This window comes from Carlito syrichta, unplaced genomic scaffold (assembly GCF_000164805.1).
Source record: "Carlito syrichta isolate Samal-C Ts95f unplaced genomic scaffold, Tarsius_syrichta-2.0.1 Scaffold317398, whole genome shotgun sequence".
NCBI classification, from domain to species: Eukaryota; Metazoa; Chordata; class Mammalia; order Primates; family Tarsiidae; genus Carlito; species Carlito syrichta.
The window spans coordinates 217,818-231,262 of record NW_007261494.1 but is presented as its reverse complement, the minus strand read 5'-3'; the positions used below and the strand labels follow the sequence as shown (position 1 = coordinate 231,262).

General features: G+C 34.1%; 1 pseudogene; it reads right to left on the bottom strand.

The window, feature by feature from the left end:
• Positions 1 to 3,554: 3,554 nt before the first annotated feature.
• Positions 3,555 to 13,445, bottom strand: part of LOC103277345 — a 102,387-nt pseudogene continuing 92,496 nt past the window's right edge.

Below are 13,445 nucleotides of genomic sequence, written 5' to 3'. Positions count from 1 at the left end.
ATGTAGTTAGTGAATTTCAGGCTGCTGGATAGCAGCAGCTATCAAGTTATTCAACACAAAGAACTTAGGGACATCAATGAGAACGGAAGGGAAATTGTAGATAGTAGAGAACACTAGTGAAGTAATATCTAGACCGAAAAGGTAAGATCAACAACACTTATGTTTTTACTGTGTCCCACACTGCTATAAATGTTCTGCATGTATTGACTCATTTGATTGTCATGACAAATTTAGAACTATTATTTTTACTTACAAATGAGAAAATGGAAGCAAGCTCCCATAGCTAGAGAGTAGTGATTCCGGGGTCACAGACCTTGAATGACTCCAGAATTCATTCTCTTAATCTCCAAGTTATATTTTTTTCATACTGTATGCATCTTTGTATTTGTTTAGTGGGTCTTGAAGATAACGTGGTGATCCATTTTTGTCACCTTATGATTGCTAGCTCCAGGTCAGGAATTGAGAGAAGTGATAGCTAGGCTGATCATATAATGTATTGAATTAAAATAAAAAAATATTTATATAATATTGAAATATAAAATATTTTAAAATATTTATATATTGATTAACAAGTTGGATTTATCATAGATGCGTAAAATGATTATTTTTAGACATCTTTTCCATCGTTTTTTCTAAGACAAAATAATCTTTTTTTGTGTATATTTTTATTTTTTTTCAGTAAGATTCTCACTCTGTTGCCCATTCTGAAGTGCACTGGCACAACCACAGCTCACTGCAGCCTCCAACTACTCAAGTGATCCTTCTGCCTCAGCCTCTTACATAGCTGTGACAACAGGCATATGACACCACACTGTGCTGTTTCTTCTTTTTTATGGAGACGATGTCTCCCTATGTTGTCCAGGCTGAGCCCCAAACCCTAAGCTCCAAGAAGCCTTCCGCCTCCGCCCCCCAAAGTGCTGGAAATACAAGCATGAGCCACCGCACCCAGCTCTCTTTTTGTGTATGCTCAAGCAAAATCAAACAAAGTTTATAATGATTACCTCAAATTTTTTTAAAAATTAAGCAAAATAACTTATTCTTGGTATAGACTTATGTGTTCTCATTGATTTTTGTAGCTCTTTTGTGTCACTATTATTTTCCAGAAGATTTTATTTTTAATATATACTTATTGATTATTTTAAAAATAAAATTGCTTGAAAGTTTTCAAAGTTGCATTTTAGGGGTAATAAATTTCAAACCGTTGACATTTTCAATCAATCCTTCTCTGTAGGCCATAATTTTTCTAAATGAAAAAGTACTCTCTTTACAAGTGCTGAGATAGCTTATAATTTCAGAGAAAATACTGCTAGATGGAGGTTACTCACAATTCTATTTTTTGTATAAACATTGGTATCTATTTTCAATCATTTATTTTTACAGGATTGTTATTTTGCCTCAGTCAAGTATATGCTTCTTTGAAAAATATTTTTACAATCAAAATTTCATCAAATGTGTTATCTGTAATTATAATTATTTTGACTGTTTCACCAAATGTAGGTGCTACAAAACTAAAGGCCATCTCAATTTCATTCTCATCTGTTGCTGAATGTCAGTTTATTGAAATAAAAATAGACTATTTATCAAAAAATTCTTCCCACAAGTTGAAATATTTAAGAGTAATTATAGAATTTAAAAATATTGAGCATTATTTAAATTCTTGTTCAATTTGTTCAGTTTCATTCTACTTTTCAAGAATCAAATTTAAATGTCTTTCTCTTTGCAAGGTTTGCTTTCAAGAGTCTCAATTTGCAAAAAGCTTAAAAGCTAATTTTTTTGTATTCCATTTGTTGAATATGTTGATGAAAGATTTACAGCTGGTTTTTAATAAAACACATGTCAAATTTAGAAAACTCATTTAAGCAATGTTCAATACTATTGAGGATATTTAAGTTAATTTACAAAATACTTCAAAGACTCAAACATTTCTGAGATTTGATGCCAAACAACAAAGAGTGAATGTGTGTGCTGCCAAGTCAAATTGTTGTAGTCAGCGTTTTGTTACACCAGTTGTCATTCAGTTTCACTTTTTGTGTATGAAAACATTTATGCATTTTTACTGTAGTTTTCATTTAAATCATTAGCATATTGATGTTTTCTCAAAAGCAACTAGGAATCATATGAATACCAAAAACAGTTCCAATTATATTTTTGTTATATAGGTCCCCTGATTTAGCAAAAAAATTCCTTTTGCTGAATGATATAAGGTTGTGATTTACTAAAATTTGTATTTGTATTTTTACTGCACAAGGAATTAATCTCAAAATTATTATTTGGCTGAATTTAAATTTGCATTGACAATAATATCATGTTTCCCCTATATTAAAATGAACTTCTGACCACTTTATTTAGATTCTCTAAAGGGACTGAAATTTGAACCCTTATTGGAACTATCTTTACTAATTTTCTGTTTGAAGCATGTGATATTATTTAAGTCTCACCTCATTGAAGTATTTGCAAAATCTTCCTTCTGATATTGTAAAAAACCTAGCAACTTTTCTTCACCATTTGTATGTTTATAAGACAATTTGGAAACAAATATAAATAAAATTAATTTAGAAAACTCAGTCATTTGATCTAAGTGAAAAGTCATGCTTTAATGTGTAAATGTAATTTCTGCAATAAATTCATCAAATCATCATCTACGGGTTCATTTTTTTAAATTGGTAACTTTTGAGATTGTTGCTGAAGTTTATTCTCACTTTTATGTGATCAGTGGTACCATTATAGTACCTACTGAATATAAATAAAGGCCAGAAAGCAGGAATCAAACAGAATGAAAACATAGAGACCTGACACACAATTAAAATTTTCAGAGATCCAGTGGTCTGTGGTCTGTTGCATTCTTTTCTTAATATTGAAGAATATGTTGCTCATTTTCACAGTTTGGACCATTTTGGGTTACGGAAGCCATATATATCATATTTGAGTATCTGTTTTTTGCCTTTTACTAACTAACCCATAAATCCACTGGTGTTTATAGGAACACAGAAAAAAATAAGTTTTGTAGCAGAGGTGGGCTCCTGTTTTTCCTTTTGTGTCTTACAATGTAGCAAATTAGATGAAACTTGAAATATTTTTGTTCCTTAAAGATGCTGTATAAAGATCTTGACAGACCATGTTAGGAAAATTATAGCACAAAATCATTAGGATTTCGGAGTAAAGACTTCTGTCTTCTATCGACAACAATTCTGAGGTAAAATTCACCATTTTAAAGTAAGTAATTCAGTGACATTTTGTACTTTCACAATTTTGTGAAACCACCACCTTTCTTAAGTCCAAAACATTTCCTTCATTCTAAAACAAAATCATTTACCCATTAAGTCATTTTTTCCCCTCATTCTTCTCCCCACAGTCATTGACAACCAGCTATTTACATTCTGCCTCTATGACTTTATTTATTAAAGAAATTTCATGTAAGTACAACCATACAATTTTCCAGAACTTTGGTGTCTGGCTTCTTCGCTTAGCATTACATTGTCAAGGTTCATCTATGTTGTAGCATGTATCATTATTTCATTACGTTTTTTTAATAGTGAAAAGATAAATATTTAGAATTAGTCAGCTGGAATCAGTTTAGATAATCCCAATTTTGTTGACAGTATATCCAAAGCATCATAATCAGAAACCAGTCAAACATATACCTTCTTCTCTTCATCAGGCCTAATCAGGGTGTTGACCTTGGCAGCATCAATGTCATGAAGCATCTTCCCAGACTGTTTGATCTGGTGCTTGTTACAGGCTTTAACATCCACAATGAACACAAATGTGTTGTTGTCTTCTATTTTCCTTCATGGCAAACTCAGTGGTCAGGGGAAACTTGATGATGGCATAGTGGTCAAACTTGTTTCTCTTGGTGAGAAATATCTTGAAGATATTTGGGCTGCCTCTGAAGTTGCAGAGTCTTGGGCCTCCAGAAAGTGGGTGATGTGCGGATCTTCTTCTTCTTCTTCTTCTTCTTCTTCTTTTTTTTGGTGGCTGTGGAAGCCTTTCAGCACTGCCTTCTTGACCTTTAGTGCCTTTGCTTTGGCTTTGGCTTTGACTTTAGGAGGGATAGGAGCAGGACGTGTGACAGGAGATTCCTTCTTGGCCTTTGGCACAGTCTTGTGAGAAGCTATTTCATGACTTTTTGCGATCAAATGATAGTCCACTGTAAGAACACATGATAATTTTTAAATTCCATTTATTCATTGAGGGACACATGAGCTGATTTCACCTTTGAGTGCTGCTATAAATATGCATGTACTTGTTTGAGTCCCTGTTTTTGATTCTTTGGGGAATATAACCAAGAGTAGAATTGGGAGTCATATAGTCATTCTATGTTTAACTTTTTATGTTTAACTGCCAAACTATTTTTATTTATATTTATTTATTTTTTATATATATTATTTATTTATGTATTTACATATTTTATGTATATTATATATAATTATTATATTTATCTATTTATATATTATATTATATTCATTTTATGTTTAACTGCCAAGTTATTTCCAACAGTGACTGAATCATTTTATATTTCCACCAACAACGTATGATGATTCTAGTATCTCTCACATTCTTGTCAAAACTTACTATTTTTTGTTTTTAAATTTTAGACAACCTAGTGGGTATGAAGTATTACTCCTTAAAGTTTTAGACTGCAGTTGCCTAAAGGATGGTGAGCATTCTTCCATGTGCTTATTTTGGCCATTTGTTTATCTTCTTTGGAGAAATAGCTATGTAAGTCCTCTGCCTTTTAAAAATTGGGTTGTCTTTTCATTTGTTGGGTGGTAGGATTTACTTATATATTCAGGATATTAAATTTTTATCAGATATATAATTGCAAATATTTACTGCTGTTCTGTAGGTTGCCTTTTTAAATTATGAATAATATATTTGATAAACAAAAATTTTAATTTTGATGAAGTAAAATTTATGCATTTTTCTATTGTTTCTCATGGTTCTGGTGTCATATGTAAGAATCTATTGCCAAATTCAAAGTAGTGAAGATTTATACATATACTTTCTTCTAAGAAGCTTATGGTTTTGGTTCTTACATTTAGGCTGTTAATCCTTTGCAAGTTAATTTTTGTAAATGGGGCAATGTTCTTTTTCATGTGGCAATTCAGTTTTCTCAGCACTATTCTTTGTAGACTTTCTTTCTCCTATTAAATGGTCTTAGGATCTGCATCAAAAATCAACTGGCCATAAATATGTGGTCTAAATTATGAATCATCATTCTATTCTGTTTTTCTGTTTGTGTATCCTGATGCTAATATCACACTGATTGATTTCTATAGCTTTGTAGTAAGTTTTTATATAAAGAAACATGAATCTTCCAACTTGGTTTTTTTCTTTTTTCAAAATTGTTTTGGCTGTTTGGAATCCTTTAAAATTTCATATGAATTTGAGAATTGGATTTCTCATTTCTGCAAAAATTGCTGTTGAAATTTTGATAGCGATTGCACTGAATCTGTAGGTCACTTTTGGTAATATTGAGATCATAGCAGTATTAACTCTTCTAATCTATAAAATAATATTTTTCACATATTCAGTTCTTCTTAATTTAAATAAAGTCATGCAGTTTTAAGTGGACAAGTCTTCTACTTTTTTGGTTAAATTTATTGATAAGTATTTTATGTTTTGAATGCTACTGCTGGTAGAATTTTCTTAATTTTTTTCTGCATTATTCATTGCTGATGTATAAAAATGTAAAAAGCTTTTTTTGTGTTGATCTTGTTCCCTCAATTTGTTTGATTATTATTTTTTTTGAGTCGGAGTCTCACTCTGTCACCCAGACTGGAGTGCAGTGGCCGCTCCTGGCCACCGCAGCCTCGACCTGTTGGGCTCCGGCGATCCTTCTGCCTCAACCTTCCGAGTAGCCTGAATTACAGGCACGCGCTACCACGCCCGGCTAATTTTTTGATTTTTTATTGTAGAGATGAGGTCTCGCCTGCCCAGGCGGGTCTTGAACCCACGGGCACAGGCAATCCACTCACCTCAGCCTCCCAGAGGTGCAGGATTACAGGCTGAGCCACCGAGCCCGGCTGATTATTTTTTAAAATTTGCATTAGTACTTTTTTGTGGTTTCTTTGAGATTTTCTGTATAAATAGGATTATGTCATCTGGAAGTAAAGATAACTTTATTTATTCCTTTACTTGTATATCATTAATTAATTATTTTATTTATTGCCTAATTCTTCTGCCTTGAGCTTCCAATACAATATTAAATAGCAGTAGTAAAAGTAAACACCTTTGACCTTTTTCCTAATCTTTGGGGGAAAGCTTTTTTGTCTTTCATCATTGAATACGTTAGTTGTATGTTTGCCATGAATGTCCTTTACCATATTATATTATAATTTTCTTCTACTCCTATTTTTCTGAGATTTTTTAAAAAGGATATTAGATCTCGTCAATTTTTTAAAGTTGAGATAACTATGTTTTATCTTTTTTCATTCTGTTAATGTGAGTATGACATTGATTAATTGTCTTATGTTCAACCATCATTGCATTCCTGGGATAACTTCCACTTGGTCATGCTGTGTAAAATCTTTTTGCTTGCTCTTCTATTTGGTTTGCTAGTATTTTAAAGAGGGCCTTTGCATCTATGTTTATGAGGAATGTTGGTCTCTTACTTCTTGTATTTTTTTTTTTAATTGAGTCGTGGTCTCATTCTGTTACCCAGGCTGAAATGCAATTGGCATGTCCATGGCTTGTTGTAACTTCAAACTTCTGGGCTCTAGCCATCCTCCCTCATCTGCCTCCCAAGTAGCTCTGATTACAGGTGCACACCACCATGCTTGCTTAATTTTTTGACTTTTTGTAGAGACAAAGTCTCGTTATGTTGTCCAGACTGGTTTTGAACTCCTTGGCCTTCTCAAGAGCCAGAATTATAGGCATGAGCCACCACTCCTAGCCCCTTATGCTGTTTTTAAACTGTCTTTGGTATCAGGGTGATGTTGAACTAGTTGAATGAGTTAGAAAGTGTTCCTTTCTCCTTAATTTTTTGAGATAATTTTTAAAAGATTGGTGCTAATTCTTTATAAATATTGGTAGAATTCCTCAATGAAGCCATCTACTCCTAAATTTTTCTTTGTTGAATTTTTCTTTGTTGAATCAAATCACTGATACAGTATCTTTAATTGTTATAGGTTTGTTTCTGTTTGGATTTTCTATTTCTTCTTGGAGTAGTGTTGGTAATTTTCATGTTTCTAGGAATTTTTCTATTTCATCTAGGTTATTTAATTTGTTGGATACAAGAATTTATAAAATTATCTTGAGTCCTTTTTTATTCCTACAAGATCTGTAGTAAAGTTGATTTTCATTTCTAATGTTGTGTATTGTCCCCTTTTTCTCTGTCAACACAGTTAAAGATATGTCAATTTCCTTGAGCTTTTAAAATAATAAACTTTAAAACCATTCAAAGTATCTTCTCCAAATGTGATAGAATGAAACTAGATATCAGTGAAAGAAGGAAAACTTTAAAAATCACAAATATGTGGAAATTAAACAGCACACTCTTAGACAAGCAATTACAGTTCACTAATTCTTTATACTGCTTTTATTTCTCTATTTCATCCATCTAATATTTTTCATTTTCTTTCTCTTTCTAGCTTTAGGTTTAGTTTTTGATTTTTTTTAGTTCTATCAAGTGTTAATTTAGTTGGTTAAATTGTAATCTTTATAAAATTTTCTCTGAGCACTGCCTTTGCTGCATCCCAGAAGTTTTGATATGTTGTTTTTCATTATCATTTATTTATATTTTCTGATTATCTTTATGATTTCTTCTGTGACTCATTGCTTGTTTAAGGGTATGTTGGCCAGGTATGGTGGCTCACACCTGAAATCCTAGCTCTTTGGGAGTTCAAGGCAAGAGGATAGCTTGAGCCCAGGAGTGAGACCAGCCTATGCAACATAGCAGACCTCAAATCTATTTTTTTTTTTTAAATAGCCAAGTGTGCTGACACATGCCTGTAGTCCTAGCTACTCCAGGATAAGGTAGAAGGCTCACCTGAGCCCAGGAATTGAGACTGTAATGAGTTGTGATTGTGCCACTGCACTCCAGCCTGAGTGATGGCATGAGACCCCAACTCAAAAAAGAGGGGATGTGTTTTTTTAGTTTCCACATATTTGTGATTTTTCAAGTGGTCTAACATATGGTCTATACTGTGCTCAATCTGTCCCTTAGAATGTATATTTTGTTGTTAAGTTGATTGTTCTATTTTTCTCTTGTATCTATTACATTTAGTTGGTTTAAAGTATTGTTAAAATCCTCTATTATCCTTGTTGATCTTCAGTCTAGATGTTCTATTCATTTTTGGAAGTGAGATAAGAAATTCTTCAACTATTACTGCAGTGCAATCTACTCTTGTCTTCATATTGTCAATATTTACTTCATATTTGTTGGGGATATTTTGTTTGGTATGTATATTTTGCAACTGTTATACCTTCTTGATGAATTTACCTTTTAAAAAGTATGTGTTGATCTTCATTGTGTCTTGTAAACTCTTTAACTTAAAGTTAACTTTTTATTATATTAGGATAGGCACTCTATCTCTCATTTGATTACCACTCATGTTAAATCTTTTTCTGTGATTTTACTTTCAACATGTTTATGTCTTAAATTAAAAAGTCATCTTTAAAACAATATAGCATTCAGTAATTTAAAAAAATCAATTCTGCCAAACTCTACACTCTGAGTGCAGAATTTAATCTATTTACATATAAGTTGTTAAGGAAAGACTTCTCATATTTTCCTATTTGCTTTCTGTATGTCGGATACTTTTTTGTTCCTAATTTCTTCCATTTATATCTTCTTTTGTGTTTTCTTGATCTTTGGTAGTGTACCAATTTGATTATCTCCTTATTTATTTTGTGTATACATTTGAGATACATTCCTAGTGGTTACCATGAATTGCAAACTGTAGTTTATATTAGCAGGTTACAACTAACATTCTAAATTTCTACAATGCATTTTGAATTAATATTAACTTAGCCTGAATAACATGTAAAATATCTCTCTCATCTAGCTCTGTCTCAGTTGAATCTCTTTGAGTTTATTCTACGTATATATTTTGTATTTAAATTTTATTGAGCTCAGATTTGTAGATTCATATCTTTCATTAAATATGTAAAGTTTTTGGCCATAATTTCTTCAAATTTTATTTCCTTTCCTTTCCCTCTCACTTCTATTTCTAGGATTCTCCTAACACATATCTTGGTCTTACTGAATGGTTTCCTACAGGTCCCTTCAGCAGCCTCTGTTAACTTTTCTTCACTCTTTTTGTGTTTATGCTCTTGAGACTGGTTAATGTCAATTCTACTATATTTGAGTTCATTGATTGTTTTTCTGGCTGTGGACTTCTACTAATAAACACTCCTAGTAAAATTTTTATTAGTTATTGTACGCTTTAGCTTTGGAATTATTTCCTTTGATTTTGTAATCTCTATCTCTTCACCGATATTCTTATTTTGTTCATTTATCATCTACATACAAAGAAATTTCATTTCTTTCATTTCTTTGTTTGTGGTTTCCTTCAGTTTTTGAATTTATTTAAGACAGATGTTTTAAAGTTTTGTCTAGTAAGTCCAATGTCTGGGCTTCCTCAGTGATGGTTTTTGTCAATCTTTCTTTCTTTCATTCCCTTTGAATGGGGGGGTATCCTTTACTAATTTTTTTTAATCCCTGTGATTTTGTTGTCATTGAAAACAAAATATTTAAGTATTAGAATGTGGCAATTCTGGAAATCAGTTTATCTTCCTTCTCTATTTTTGGTTCTATAAGGCTACAATTATCTATTTATTTAGTGACTTTTCCAAACTATTTTTGCACAGACTATGTTTTTTCTTGTATGTCATCCCTAAAGTATCTGATCATCCAGCTTATGTTCATGTGGTATCTTAACAGAGATCTCCTTGAATTCTGAAGCTAAATTAAAACAGCAGCAATAAAAACACACTACCAGTGTTGCTGTGAACACTTGAGACTAGATAATTTATTAAAAAACTAACTTTTTGTTCAGGTTTGCAGACTATATAAGAAGCATTGCATCAACAGCTGCTTCTGGAGAAAGCCTCAGACTCTTTTCATTTGTGCAAAATGAAGAGGAGCTTATGTGTGTAAAAATTACATGACAAGAAAGCAAGCAAGAAAGTGGAGGGCAATGACACAACTCTTTTTTTTTAACAGTCAGCTCTTGCAGGAAGTAACAAAACAATAACTCACTCACTCCCTCCACTCTCCTATTCATAGAGGATCTGTCCCCATGATCAAATCACCCCACATCCAACACTGGGAACCAAATTTTAACATGAGATTTTTGGGAAACAAACATCCAAACTGTAGCATTCTGACCCTGGCTCCCCAAATCTAATGTCCTTCTCACATCGCAAAATACAATCATTCCTTTTCAATAGTCCCCCAAAATCTTAATTTGTTTTAGCATTAACTGAAAAGTCCAAAGTCCAAAGGATCATCTGAGATTCAAAGTATGTTCTTTTCAGCTGTGAGCTTGTAAAATCAAAAACATTTACTTTTTTTTTTTTTTTTAAGTTGGAGTCTTACTCTGTCACCCATACTGGAGTGCAGTGGTCGCTCCTGGCCAACGCAGCCTCGACCTACTGGACTCTGGCGATCCTTTCGCCTCAACCTTCCGAGTAGCTGGAACTACAGGCGCGTGCTACCACACCTGGCTCATTTTGATTTATTGTTTCAAGATAAAATAATTGCCCAGGCATTGGGCAAACATTTCCATTCCAAAAGGAAAAAAAAAATGCAAAACAAAACAAAACAAAAACAAAAAACAGGCCTCACACAATCTCAAAAAACCAGCAGAGTAGATACTAAATTCTAAAGCCTCAAAATGACACCCTTTGATTTTTATGTCTTGCACCCTGGGCACACTGATGTGAGGGGCAGGTTCTCAATGCCTTGGATAGTCTTGTTCCTATGGTTTTGCTGGGTGAAGTTTACTTGGCTGCTCTCATGGAATGGAGTTGAATACCTATGGCTGTTCTAAGTTGAGGATGCATGCTGCCTGAGGTTCTACAATTCCGAATCTGGAGGGTGGCAGCCCTGCTTCCATGGCTCTACCAGGCACTATCCTAGTAGAAGCTTTCTATGGTGGCTCTGCCCCTGTGCCAGGCTGGTACTTGGGCACCAAGGCTTTTAAATACATCCTCTGAACTCTCATCAAAAATCACCAAGTCCTCCACTTTTGCATTCTGGGCACATGTAAGCTTAGTAGTATGTGGATGTTGCCAAGGCTTACTGCTTGAGCTCTCTAGAGAGGAAGGTTGAGCAGCACCTGGAATTATTTGAGTCTCAGCTGGAGCTAGAGTGCCAGGATTGGGGAGCGGGAGCAGCATTTCAAGGTAATGAAGGGCCATGGTGTCTTGGGACTGTTTCCCCAAGCCATTCTGTCCTCCTTGACCTTTATGCCTGTGATGTGAGGGTGGCCTCAAAGATTTCTGAATGCCATTGGGGCTTTCTTTCTTTTCTTTTCTTTTCTTTTTTTTCATTGTCTTGACTATTAGCACCTGGTCCCACTTATCCATGCTAATCTCTTTAGCAAATGGTTGCTCCACTGCACTTTTGAATTTTTCTCCTGAAAATGCTCTGTCCTTCTCTTCATCTGGCCAAACTGTAAATTTTTCACATTTTTACACTTTTTTCCTTTTAATTGTAAATTTTACCTTTAGGTAGTTTCTTTGCTGCTGTTTCTGATTGTACAAGCTATAAAAAGTAGCCGTACCACTACTTGAATGCTTTGCTGCTTAGAAATTTCTTCTGCCAGATACCTCAGGTTATCATTTTTAAGTTTCGTCTTCCATAAAGACCTAGGGCATGGACACAATGCAGCCAAGTTTTAGCTACAGTGTTGCATTGGTAACCTTAGTCTCAATTCCCAATAAGTTCTTCATTTCCATCTGAGACCTCATCAGCTGGGCCTTTACCATCTATATTACTATCAGATTTGTGCTCACAACCACTTAACCAATCTCTAAGAAGTTACAAACTTTCCTTTATCTTCTTTCTTATTTTGAGTCCTCCAAACAGTCAACTTCTGTCCATTACCCAGTTGCAAGTCTGTGTCCACATTTTCAGGTGTCGTTATAGCAATACCTTACTCCTCAGTACCAATTTTCTGTCCTAATCTATTTTGTGTTGCTATTGTAAACCAACCAACAAACAAAAATCACAAAAATCTTAACCCTCCTTAAACATCTAAATGGACCCCCTATGGGCTAAGGGAAACCTGAAAAACTAAATCCCAGGCCATGACAGAAAAGGTGGTTGAATATGCCTTCCTAGACTCCCTCCTTTCTGGAGTTTTAGGGAAAATTGACTACTAGTATCAACATTAAAATAGAGATATAAGACTGACAAAATAGACTGTGGCAATAATATTCTCTCTGAAGCCTTCCTCTTTAAAGCCTTCAACCACTTATCAAGAGTCTTGGTTTTCTTAAGCCCCCATTAGCTTTTCTTTTCTTTTTTTTTGTCCCATTATCTTAACTCAAGCATTTATTTTACTGATTTTAAATTCTTTAGACAGAGCAACAGAACTTAGTTCTTTCTACAACCTGCTAAATCAGAAAATCTTTGAACACACCTGTTACCTGCAAGTCCCCTCTTGGAGATGTCCTGCCTTTCCAGGACCAACCAATGTAAACCTCACATATATTGGTTTATGTCTTGTCTATAACTTCTGTCTCCTTAAAAATGTATAAACCAAGCTACAATTCTACTATTTGGGACATATGTTCTCAGTACATCTTGGGACTGTGCCATGGGCCTAGGTCACTCACATTTGGCTTAGAATAAACTTCTTCAAACATATTTTGGCAGAATCTGGATTTTTTTTCCACCATCACTATAAATGCACACTTAAAACTGAGTAACTTATAAATAAAAGTGATTTATTTGACCAAGCTGCAGACTGTACAAAAAGCATAGCACCAACACCTGCATCTGGTGAGGACTATAGCCTGCTTCTACTCATGATGGAAGATGAAGGGTATCTCACACATTCAGAGATCACATGGCAGGAAACAAAGTAAGAAAGAGCAAAGGAGGTACCAGGCTCTCTTGAACAACCAGCTCAAGGGCAAAAACTCATTTATTCCTTTCCCAGGAAGGGCATTAATCTATCCATGAGAGATCAAGCCTCATGACCCAAACACCTCCCCATTAAGCCCCACCTTCAACATTGGGGATCAAATTTCAACATAAAAGTTGGAGGAGCCAAACATCCAAGCTGTAGCATCACCTCTTTCAGTCTTTTCTTTGAACTTTTTTAACAATTTCTGTTTATTCATTTATTTGGAGATATAACCTTACTATGTTGCACAGGTTAGCCTTGAACTTCTAGGCTGAAGTGATCCTCCCATCTCAATCTCCCGAGTAGCCAGAAATACAGGCATGCATCACAACTTCCATTTCTCCTGGTTTTTTCGACTGACTT